Source organism: Phacochoerus africanus, chromosome 3 (genome assembly GCF_016906955.1).
Source record: "Phacochoerus africanus isolate WHEZ1 chromosome 3, ROS_Pafr_v1, whole genome shotgun sequence".
Taxonomy (NCBI): Eukaryota; Metazoa; Chordata; class Mammalia; order Artiodactyla; family Suidae; genus Phacochoerus; species Phacochoerus africanus.
Genome location: NC_062546.1, coordinates 51,342,167 through 51,354,784, shown reverse-complemented (window position 1 = coordinate 51,354,784; position 12,618 = coordinate 51,342,167). Strand labels below are relative to the sequence as shown.

At 46.5% G+C, this 12,618-nt stretch overlaps 1 protein-coding gene across 6 annotated transcripts in view; it reads left to right on the top strand.

The window, feature by feature from the left end:
- Positions 1-12,618, top strand: part of CSGALNACT1 (chondroitin sulfate N-acetylgalactosaminyltransferase 1) — a 357,571-nt gene that overhangs the window by 177,601 nt on the left and 167,352 nt on the right. Inside the window, exon 1 of one of the 6 annotated variants that reach the window (XM_047771744.1) lies at positions 11,543-11,588. The exons of 4 other annotated variants lie outside the window; for them this stretch is intronic. The gene's annotated coding sequence lies outside the window, so the exon portion shown is untranslated. Of the gene's footprint in view, positions 1-11,542; positions 11,589-12,335; positions 12,418-12,618 lie in introns of those variants that run through there. One more of the 6 variants, XM_047771742.1, reaches the window with a different exon arrangement.

Genomic DNA, 12,618 nt, shown 5'->3' with positions numbered 1-12,618 from the left:
AAGTTAGGTGATAGTCTTAGGGGAGTTCCTGCCTATGTAATGACTTGCTTTTCTCTTGCTGCTTTTAAGATTCTCTCTTTATCTTTAATAGGTGCCATTGTAATTACAGTGAGCCTTGGTGTGGTCCCCTTTGGATTCATCTTGTTTAGGACTCTTTGTGCTTCCTGGACCTGGATGTCTGCTTCCTTTCCCAATTAGGAAAATTTTCAGTTCTTATTTCTTCAAGTAAATTCTCTGTCCCTTGTTGTCTCCTTCTAGTATCCCTATAATGTGAATCTTAGTACAATCGTGTTGTCTCAGAGATCTCTTAAACTGTCCTTTTTTAAAATTCTTTTTTTTTTTTTTTTCAGTTCAGTAGGATGATTTCCACTACTTTGTCTTCCAGACCACTCGTCTGATTCTTTGTATCATCTAATCTACTGTTGATTCCTTCTGGTAGTTTTCTGTTTCAATTGCTATAGTCATCTCTGTTTGGTTTCTCTTTATATTTTTTAACTCTTATACTTCTCATTCTGTTCAAGCATCTTCTCCCAAGTTCATAGAACATCTTATGGTTGTTTCCTTGAGGGCTTTATTGGGTAGATTGTATACCTCCACTTTATTTTGTGATTTGTCTGAACTCATTCCTTTGTTGGGAACACATTCCTCTGCTTCTGTATTTTTCTGAATTCTCTGTATTTATTTCTATATATCATTTAGGTTGGTTACATTTCCAAATCTATTGGGTGAGGCCCAGTATCACACTCCCCTGACAGAACTATATGCTCTAGAGGTGCCCCGATATGGGCTGTTTGGGCCCTTCTGTTGTGGTGAGGCCAACTTCTGTGGGCGTGCAGGTGGGCAAGGCTGGCCCTGGCCTGGTTGGCTGCTGATGGCCCACTGGTGGGTGGGGTTGGGTCCCAGCATAGGTGGCTGTGTGGTTTGGAGGGTCCTAGGGCTGGTACTAGCTCACTGACAGGTGCAGTGGTGCCCCCATGCACCTGGCTGTGTGGCATGGGGGGTGCTCAGGGCTGACGGATCCCTGCTGGTGTGTGGGGCCAGGTTTCCCAGGGCTGGCTGCAAGACTTGGATGATGGGGCTGGAACAGAGGCCAGCCCACTGGTGGACAGGCTCTCCCCTGGCACTGGTAGGCTAGAGAAAGGACTCCAGACTGGCACTTGCCAACATCAGTGTCCATGTGATAAAATGAGCTCCTCAAAATTACTTCCACCAGTGTTTGCATCCCTTGGGGTCCCAGTGGCCTCTTTCCTCTCTCAGAGGCTCTCCAAGATCAGCAAGAGGGTGCCACCCAGGCTCTTTTCAAATCACTGCCTATGCCCTGGGTCGTGGCATGTGTGGGATATGGTATACACCCTTTAAGAGTGGGGTCTCTCTTTCCAACAGCCTCTGGGTCTCCTGCATTCAAGCCCTGCTGGCCTTCAGAGCCAGACATTCTGGGGGCTCATTTTCCTGGGGCAGAACTCCTGGTCTGGGGAGTCCTTGCTCCTTGGGGAGAAGCTCTGCTGTTGTGGTTACCCTTGTGTTTGTGGGTTGCACACCTGGAGTTGTGAACCTTGACTTCACTGTGTCTCCACCCTCCTACCCATCCCTTTTAAGTTCCTTCTGTACATCTTTAGTTGTGGAAAATCTTTAAAACTTTTTTTTTCTTTTTAGGGCCATACCTGCAGCATATGGAAGCTCCAAGGCTATGGGTGGAATTGGAGCTGCAGCTACAGGTCTACACCATAGCCACAGCAATGCCAGATCCGGGCCACATCTGCCACCTATGCCACAGCTTGCAGCAATGCCAGACCCTTAACCCACTGAGTGAGGCCAGGGATTGAAATCAGCATCCTCGAAGACACTACATCTGGTTCTTAACTTGCTGAGCCACAGCAGGAGCTCCTAGTTGTGGAAAATCTTTCCTGCTAGCTATTAGGTCGTTCTCATAGATTGTCACTCAATAAATAGTTGTAACTTTGGTGTGTCCATGGGAGCAGGTGAGCTGGGGGACTTCCTACCCTGCTGTCTTGGCCACACCTTCCAAATCCACTTTTTAGTGTTTTGAAGTGAAAAAGATTGTGAGTGTGGGCCGGAGAACTTGCGGGCTCTGATGGAGGGACCCTTCTCCTTTTCCTTGGACCTTCCTTTAGGGCAGTCCCTTGGGAAGAGAACACCTTTGGGAAATAATGAAGGGATTTGCTGAGTGTGGGAGGGGTCCAGGTGTTTTAAGGGATGGAGGAAGCTTTGTACGGGAAATGTGTTTGGTCTCATGGGAAATTTTTGACCCAAATTACAAAATGCAAGGTGTGTTACCCAAAGAGAGAACTGGCAGAATCACTGAGCTGGAAGGAGTCTTAGAAATCAACTAGTTCAGACCCTTGATTTTACTAAAGAGGAAACAGACTCCAGGAAGAGAATGGCTTGCCCAAATCTCTGGTCATCACTGAGTCATCACATGGCCAAACCCAAATCTGTTGATTTTTTTTTTCCTGCACCCCCTGCTGTATCCCCCTACCTTCCACCATCAATTCCTTACAACCTCACCTGTGCTCCTATGTTTAACCTTCAGACTTTGAGTTGTAGCTATTTAATGCACAGGGTTTCTTTGAGCCATCAGTGGTGCGAGTCAGCAGGTCATGACCCACAGCATCTGCCCAGGATTCTGTTTGTCCAGCAGAGGGAGAGAGATTTAACTTTAGGGCTCGACCTGGGTTCATATCCCAGATCTACCACTAGGCTGGTGAAGGACACAAAGCAAGTCATTTAACTTCTCTCCAAGAGTTCCTGTCGTGGCTCAGTGGTAATGAACCCAGCTAGTATCCATGAGGATGCAGGTTTGATTCCTGGCCTCGCTCAGTGGGTTAAGGATCCAGCATTGCTGTGACTGTGGGGTAGGTTGCAGACTCGGCTTGTATCCTGAGTTGCTGTGGCTGTGGTGTAGGCTGGCGGCTGTAGCTCCAATTTGACTCCTAGCCTGAGAACTTCTATATGCCACAGGTGCAGCTCTAAAAAGACAAACAAAAACAAAAACCCTAAAAACAAAAACAAACTTCTCCGGACTTTGACATCCTCCCTTCAGAGGGAGGTACTCATTTCATTTCTTAGCTTCCTCAGGTGAGGATCAAATGGGTCAGTCCATTAGATTGGGGCTGGTCTGTAGTAAGTGATCAGTAAGTGCTGGCTATTGTCATTAAGTCTGAGTGTAGTTAAATCTGTCTCTGTCAAAAATCTTTAGGAGGAGTTCCTATTGTGGTGCAGCAGAAACAAATCCAGCTAGTAACCATGAGATTGTGGGTTCGATCCCTGGCTTTGCTCAGTGGGTTAAGGATCCGGCACTGCCGTGAGCTGTGGTGTAGGTCACAGATGCGGCTTGGATCCTGCATTGCTATGGCTGTGGCATAGGCTGGCAGCTTTAGCTCCAATTGGACCCCCAGTCTGGGAACCTCCATATGCAGCAGGTGCAGCCCTAAAAAGCAAAACAAACAAACAAACAAAAAAAACTTAAGGAAATAAAAAACTGTATATATGTGTATATATATGTATATACACACATGTATGTAAATATATATATATATTTAAGTTATTTTTATGGAGAAATGAGAGTATTGTCCAGGCATAGCCCTTAGGTACTCAGAAAGACTTTCCTGGGATTATAAAACCTCTTGAACTTCCAACAGTCAGAAATCTTTCTTTGGTAGTCTTTTATGGGTCTAGTGCAGTTCATTTTTTCTGTAGGTTTTCATCTAATATCTCTTAATTACCTCAGAAAGTTCCTACTCCTAATCTTTCATTTTTTTCTCTATTTTTGTCTTTCAAATTTTAAAAATTAAAAAAAAATTGTGGACACGCTTAAGACACATGAAAGTTCCTGTGTCAGGGACTGAATCTCAGTGGCAACGGTGACCTATGCTGCAGTTGCAGCAGTGCGGGCTACTTTAATCCACTACACCAGGCTGGGGATTGAACCTGTACCTCTGCAGTGACCCAAACTGCTGCAGTTGGATTCTTACAGCAATAATTTTTATAGGTTTATTGATCAATAAGCTCACATATTTCAAGTATACAAAATTTTTTTTTTTGTCTTTTTGTCTTTTCTAGGGCCGCACCCGTGGTATATGGAGGTTCCGAGGTTAGGGCTCAAATCGGAGCTACAGCTGCCAGCCTACACCACAACCACAGCAATGCCATATCCGAGCCACATCTGCAACCTACACTACAGCTCATGGCAATGCCAGATCCTCAACCCACTGAGCGAGGCCAGGGATCGAACCCTCAACCTCATGGTTCCTAGCTGGATTTGTTAACCACTGAGCCATGATGGGAACTCCTCAAGTATACAATTTGATTCGTTTTGCTATACATATGAAACCATCCCCCCAAATCAAGATGATGAACATGTATACATCATCAGAAAAGTTTTCTTCTGTCCCTTAGTGATCCCGCCATCCTATCCATCCCACTCCCTCCTGGTCCTTCTCTTCCTCCTCTCCCCCTCCCTCCCCACACCAATCCCCCAGGCCAATGTTGATCTGCTAGAATTTTATACTACGGAATCATACAGTATGTTGTCTACATATTTGACTTCTTTTAATCAGCATAATTATCCATATTGATATGTGCATCAATAGTGAATTCCTTTTTATTGCTGATTACTCGAATATTTTTTGTTTACTCTGTCTCTGTCTTGCTTAACTGGCCATAATATGGATTGGAAACATATTTTACTGATTTAAAAATATTCATTGATTAAATATCTGTGTTTCTCATTCTTATTTTGTATTTTGTTGGTATCTAGCATACATGGGTTAAACAGGAAGTGTAGGTTCTCTGAAACTAATATCAATTATACTCTGTATACATATTTAAAAATTGATATCTATAAGCAATATTACTATTTATTTATTTGAGCATTGAGATTAAAATTTTCTTCCCGTCTCATTGGTTCTCAATTAAAAAAAGCACCCTTCCATTGGCCTGATCCAATAAATTGATTGAATAAATTCAGTTCTATAAATATTTAGAGTGTTTTCATTACCATGGTGAAGTCTTTCTTTGGTTAATGTGATGGTCTTTTTTTGAAAATGTGGATGGTATGTCGTCAGTTCCCTTGCGGCTAGGGAGGGCACAACACGAAATAAACTTAAAAATTGATATAGCAAAAGTAATACATTTGCAAGATAATAAAAGACCATTTGGGGGGCAAGTCCATTTTTGTAATGACTTTTTTTTACCAGCATCATCATCCCTCTCAGTTCTTGGTGCTTCTGCATGTGGGAATGAAGAAAGTAAAAATTGCCATTCAAAATGCCCATTCAAGTTTGGTGAAAGATGTAATTTCTTCATCTATCACAGTGCCACTCACCCTATGAATACTGTAGATCAAGCCTCGGTGCCAGAAATGCAGAGACTTGGCTGCGTGGAAGGTAGAATTTAGCCAGAGGGAACTATGAGGAAGCCAGAGAAAACGAACGTTCTGTTCTGCACCTCAGACTTGTGTTCTGGGTGGCTGTCCTGGGAATGCAGGCATTTAAAGACTGAGCCAATACATATGGAGACATATATGCTCATCTTAAAGATACTGCAAGGATGCTATGAGCAGATAGAGTTTTATGTAGCACGATGAAAAGTAGGTTACCTCCTGAGCTGGAAGGTAACTTGGAAATGATCTGGAGCAAACTTTTATTTGGCTTATGACCTGCCCAAGGTCACGCAATAACTTAATGGTAAATTGAGTCTGGACCAGGGGTCTCTGGACCGCACAGGCATGCCTTCTCCATGTCCCTGCTTCTGTTGTGTTGGGGCTGGAACATCTTATTTGTTCTCCATGAGCTGCCCAGTGTAGGGGTCCTTGCATCCTGACCAGATCTTCTTTCTGGGCATCCTGTCTTCTTTGGGGGGAGGGGAGTGAGTCACTTTGTTGAGTGGAGAGTTGTGCTTCCCTGGGAAGATGTGATGTTGGTTCATGGGCAAACCCACGGTTTTGGCTGTCAAATCACCCATTATCAACTAGTCTGGTAAAATCTTTATAGTCAGGAAGGCTGTAATTTTACATCTTAGGAGAGCTTGTGCTTCTGCTGCTGCTTCTTCTTCTTCTTCTTTTTTTTTTTGCTTTTTAGAGCCACACCGCAGCATATGGAAGTTCCCAGGCTAGAGGTAGAATTGGAACTACAGCTGCTGACCTACACCACAACCACAGCGGCTCAGGATCTGAGCCTCATCGGCAACCTACACCACAGATCACTGCAACACCAGATCTTTAACCCACCCACCCAGCAGGGCCAGGGATCAAACCTGCATCATCCTGGATATTAGTCGAGTTCATAACCCACTGAGCCCACAATGGGACCTCTCGAGCTTGTGCTTCTTAAAGCACCCTTCCCTCATCTTCACGTCGAAGTCTTATAGGCTGTCCTACCTGGCTCCTTTTGTCTATGCTGCTCGTTACCCTCTGTAACACATCTTGTTCAAACTTCAAACGGAGAATTCTAATGCGGAGGCGAGGTGGCCAATATAGACCATCCTTCTTCACCGAGAACCACTGGCCTGGTCCAGCCTCTGATTTCTTAGATCTGAAAACACAGACAAAGAAGTTACGGATGTGTCTAAAGTCTCATTTAAGATGATGGCTTAGCCCAAGCTTCTGTAATAAAACTCTGCAGACTGGGAGGCTTACCAACCAGAGGCAAGGGTTCCTCGCAGTTCTGGAGGCTGGAGGTCCAAGAACCTGGTGTCAGCCCAGTCCAGTTCTGGTGAGGGCCCTCTTCCCGGGCTGCAGACCGCCGACTTCTCATTGTGTCCTCCCGAGGCAGAAAAAGAGTGAGGTGATGTCTCATTAGGGCACTAATGCCACTCAAGAGGTCTGGACCCTCATAACCTCCTTACTTCCCAAAGACCCCACCTCCAAATACCAATATGTTGGGGTTCAAATGTCAACATACGAATTCTGGGGGGACTCAGACATTCAGTCCATAACAGATGAAAACCCAGAGCTCTTGCTCTGCCCAAAGTTAAGTTCAACATCCCCCCCAATAGCATCCGTAAAGGTGTCTAGCATGTGCCCAGGCAGCTGCAGCGTCTCATAGGAAAGGGGCTGATCCAGAGACGTTTCCTGGGAAAGGGCATTTGAGTGTAACTGTAGCACTGCAGACTGTGCTGAAAAAGAACTCTCTTTCTTTCTTTTTTTGACTGGACTTGTGACGTGTGGAAGTTCCTGGGCCAGGGACAGGACCCATACCATAGCAGTGACCCAAGCCGCAGCAGTGACAACGGGGGTTCCTTAACCCACTTTGCCACCAGGGAACTTTAAGACCTAGACATTTTAGAAGAGATGTCAGATAATTCAGCAACATGATTTCGTTCACCATCTTGGTAGTCCTGGTAATAGTATTTGGACTTATTCCCATTTACTTATCAGCGGGAAATGGAAGTGGAGAAAGTGACGGTGGCCTACTTTCCTGGAAGGATTGGGAATCAAACAGGGACTTCTTCCCATTGAGTCTGCATCTGCACACACAAGGCCAGGATGCAGAGACCCTGTTTTTCATTTCACAGAGTAACAGAAGGCCACATTTGGGGGGACGAACGCATAACTTTTCAAGACACGTTTTAACGTACTATTTTCAGTAAAATTATTTAACGTGGAAGGAATGCGGTCAAGAATATAATAGCAGGCAATTTGTAATGTGTAGCAATCCAAGGGCACTTTCTTTTCTGAAACACATGCTCCAGAAAAATAATTTTAGATGTTGGCTGCACAGATCCTGACCCCTCACGGTGCTCTGTCTCCCACTGCTATAACCTGGAGGACTCCGTGGACGCATCCAAATAGAAACGTTACCAACAAGATTTTAAAACGTGTACATTATTATCCACGTAGGCACAGAGAAAATCTCACTGAGCAGCTTGAGCTGGAGGACACGTTTCGAGTCTCCCGGTGCTTTGCATTTGATTTCAGGCATGTTGATGATGAAAGGGCTTCCTTAGTCATCCCGTCTGATGTTTTACATTCCAGGAAGCAGTGTGTTGGACCTAGAGGTGGTTGAGATGGATTCATGATTTAGATTTACATTTATGGAGGTGGGGAAGCCTTGGAACTTAATGTACGCGGGTGGACGTTGTCACACCATTGGACCAACCGTGTCTTTGGAGTTCTTTGGAAATGACAGTGCTCACGCATTGTACATGTGCTCGTTGTGTTCTTATTATGGATCTCAGCGTGCTTATTACTATGTGCTGTTCTCAATAGTTGATGTTTGGTGGTCTTCTCTTGACATGATTAAAAGATGACTTTTTGTTGTTGTTGTTGCTGTTTAGGGCCGCACCCACGGTATATGGAAGTTCCCAGGCTAGGGGTCAATTAGAGCTGCAGCTGACAGCCTACACCACAGCCATAACAACACAGGGTCCAAGCCTCGTCTGAGACCTACAACCCAGCTCACGGCAATGCCGGATCCCCAACCCACTCAGCAAGGCCTGAGATCAAACCTGCATCCTCATGGACACTAGGTGGATTCCTTTCCACTGTGCCACAACAGGCACTCCCAAAAGGTGATATCTTTACGGAGTGCTGCTAATTGGTGGGAGTCCGACTATAGGGGTGCGGTGGGTCAGGCTTCCCAACCTTTAGAATCTCAACTGGGGAATTTCCAAAATCAAGTGTGTTTTTTTTTCCCAAGGATGCTCTCTCATCCACTCTCATGCTCCTCTTGCCCACTTTTTTTTGTTTGTTTGTTTGTTTACCACAACTAGAACTCATGCAGCCACAGAAGCCACTCCATAATCCTCTATGGATTTTGGCACTCTCTATGCCAAACTGTCCAGAACACCTGGGCATCCGATGACAGGAGAGGAACCCTTAGACCTGGATTAAAACAGAGGAATGAGGAGTTCCCGTCGTGGGGCATCGGAAATGAATCCGACTGGGAACCATGAGGTTGTGGCCTCACTGAGTGGGTTAAGGATCCGGTGTTGCCGTGAGCTGTGGTGTAGGTTGCAGACGTGGCTCGGATCTGATGTTGTGGCTGTGGCTTAGACTGGCAGCTGTGGCTCCAATTCAACCCCTAGCCTGGGAACCTCCATATGCCTTGGGTGTGGCCCTAAAAAGCAAAAGAGAACAAAACAAAGCAAAACAAAAACAGAGGGATGAGGAGTTCCTGTTGTGACTCAGTGCGTTAAGAACCTGATATAGTGTCCATGAGGATGTGGGTTTGATCTCTGGTCTTGTTCAGTGGGTTAAGGATCTGGCGTTGCCGTGGATATGGTGTAGGCCTGCAACTACAGCTCGGATGTGGCCCCTGACTTGGGCATGGCAAGCATGTCTGTAGAAAGAAAAAAATTTTAAAGGACTGAGGGATGTTGTCGAGAGCTGTTTTCTGAATTGGACAAAGCAGGGTATTGTGTCTATGGTGTACCTATAGGTGCTTTCCTGGATTTAGCTTTAATTTTTAGCATGTTTTTATTGTCTGTTTTCTTGACACTCAGGAAGGCTTGTCCAAGGGTGGTTTTGTCTTTTGTCATGGTGATTTCTTACAAAGGATGAAGGATTCAGGAGTCTGGGAAGGGTCTAGGTTCTCAAGGCTTCTGTGGCAGCCTTTGGATGCTGGCAGCGTATCTGCTAGGTTATCCTTGGCAGCAGCCCCCAAGTGTTGGAGTACAACCCAGGAGGACTAACATGGGCAGACCATGTTGCATCACAGAAGAAGTAAAGGGTTTCCTTTTAGAGTTGGTTTTTGTTTTTTTTTTGGCTGCCCCGTAGCATGTGGAGTTCCCAGACCAAAGATCATGTCCTAGCTGCAGTTATACCCCCTGGAATTTTTTAATCCACTTGTGCCAAGCTGGGGATGGAACCTGCCTCCTGGCACTGCAGAGACACTGCCAATCCCCTTGCGCCACAATAGGAGCTCCTAGAGCTGCTATTTTGAAGCCAGGAAATTCTGGCTTTACCATGTTACCTGATGGAGAAGTTTCTTTTTTATTGATTTATTTATCTTAATGCCCACACCCTCGGCATATGGAAGTTCCTGGGTCAGGAATTGAATCAGAGCTGCTGCTGTGTCAACGCCGGATCCTTTAACCCACTGGGTCAGATTGGGGATGGAACCCATGCCGCCACAGTGACCTCAGCTGCTGCAGTTGAATTCTTAAACCACTGTGTCGCGGTGGGGGGAGGTGCCTCCTGAAGAGGTTTCTTAACCCTTTTTTTTTTATTTTTGTCTTTTTGCCTTTTCTAGGGCCGCTGCATATGGAGGTTCCCAGGCTAGGGGTCAAATCAGAGCCGTAGCCACTGGCCTACGCCAGAGCCACAGCAACGCAGGATCCGAGCCGTGTCTGCAACCTATACCCCAGCTCACGGCAACACGGGATCCTTAACCCACTGAGGAAGGCCAGGGATCGAACGTGCAACCTTATGGTTCCTAGTTGGATTCATTAACCATGAGCCACGACGGGAACTCCTCTTACCCCTTTTAAGTCTCCTTTTCGCTATCTGTGAAATGGGAAGGTTAATGGATGTAACCATAGCATTGCTGTGAGGGTGCATTGAGCTCACGCTGTGCAGCTGGCTCAGTGTATGGCAAATGGCAGGTGTGCAAGTGATGGCTCTTCTGTTTCTTCTAATAGGGGATATGTCCAGTGGGACACACCCACCTGCCTTTGCACACCTGTGGTTCCCTCCAGTAATTTTCCATAATGCTAATTCCGCTCCCGCCCTGATCTATGGGAGCCTTGCCAGGGGTTCTGACTTTCTCTTTCCTTTTCCATCTCCAACTCGAGATGACTACCTTCTTGGGGTACAGGACGATTGGAACCGCTAAGAGACCGTGTCCTTCCCAGAGCCAAGGATCAGAGCTTTAATGAGGTCTTTACGAGGAGAAGAGGAGGGGCTGGGCGATCTTGTGGCTCTTCGCCTGTGGCATTGCCAGGACCAGGCACTTCGGGGCTGAATGAATGGGGACTCTGTGTGTAGATGAAAAAACGGAGCGTTTCTCTTCAAGTTGCTGGAGTGAGAAGAACAAATTAGATTATTAATGATCATAGGAAAGTATGGGCCGACAGTCTATTTAGTTTCATTGTTAAAACAAGTGTGGCTTTGAATGATGTGGACTCTTCCTCTTTTTTATTTGGATGGCAAAGAATATTCATTACAGATATCAGTACAGACCATGTCAGGGATCCAGCCCCAAAGCTGCCCCCCTGCATGCTAAAAAGCAGAAAAGAACATTTAAGTGGTGGAGAGAATGTGAGATTGGAAGCCAAATTATAAACTCATTTCAACTCCTGGACTGCAGGCTCTGGAGTAACATTATTTGTTGTCAAGGATGGAAAACAACTCAGATTTGGGTCCAAATGATTATTCAACTTTGGCATTGCTGCCCCGTTCTGCCAACTGCAGTTCCATTTAGACACCAATTAATTAGCCCGGCAGGGACGGAAGTGGGCTGTCAGGGCAAAGCTGGGAGAGGCCCGCCTGGTGGGGCCTGGGAGGAGCAGCCCAGGCTGGCCCTCCCACTTCAGCATTTAACCCACAGGCAAGTGGCTAGAGTGTGTGGACACAGACGGACTCCAGGCTTCTGTAGTGACACACCTCACCCATGTCGTGTCCTGACTTAGTGTCATCCATGCAAAGAAAACCTTCCAACTTAGGTGGAGGAAGGGACAGAAATGTGACAGCGCCCCCGCCCCCTCAGGCTCTAGCAGCAGGAGGCTGACCCCTCAGGGCAGGGGGACTAGTTAGTGGTGGCAAACCTGAGCAGCTTATCAATTTGTCTTTGTGCCTGTATAACCAGCCTGGACCTTTTTAATTCTCGCAATGTGAAACGGGTGCCTTAATAGTCTTTTTATTTTTTGCTTGAATTTATAAAGCCAGAGGAGATGAAATCACAAACTCTTGGGAAAGATGACTCTGCGTTAGTGAATTGAAGATAAGCATTTATTTAACAGGAGGGCGAAATCCTCTACAGGTTCGGCCCCTCTCCAGCATATTTTCCTTGCCTTTGCTTCCTGGGTGTTTTTGCTCCTACCTCTTCTCCATCCGCGTTGATCTTGTGGACATGTGGGATTCCTGAAAGGCCGGGCGGGTCGGGGCTCGAGGCCGGGGGTAGCATGGGGAGGGGGTGCATGCCTCCGGATCCCGGCGGCTGGTACCGCGCGAGGGGTGCGCGCCCCCTGGTCGGTGCGTGGGGCTGCGCGGGGGGCGTCCGCGGGGGCTGCGGGGGCGCGCGTCCCACGGAGCTGATTTTCTCCAACTTCCTGGGATTTGCTGTTTTGTAGCATTTCGTTCCATACGACCATTAAAAAAAAAAAAAAAGAGGTGGCGGCGCCAAGCCTGCTCCTCCGACCCCACCTGGAGCCGCGGCTTCTGTGCCAACGCAGCTCCTGGGCTGAGCGAGTTCTGGAGCCGCGCGGTTGCTGGCGGCGGGCGCCTTTCTTTACTGCAAGGTTTGCTTTTTTGGGGGGAGATTCTTTTCCAAGAAGGTGACTCGGCTTTGCTCTTACACACACGGATCTCCTCATTTATTTTAAACCTTGATTGTGTGTGTGTGTGTTCTAAACAAATATTTAACATTTTACCCATTAAAATAGAAAGGGGAAAATACCATCCTGTCTTTCCGGGCAAGACTTTGGATGAATTGTATTTTA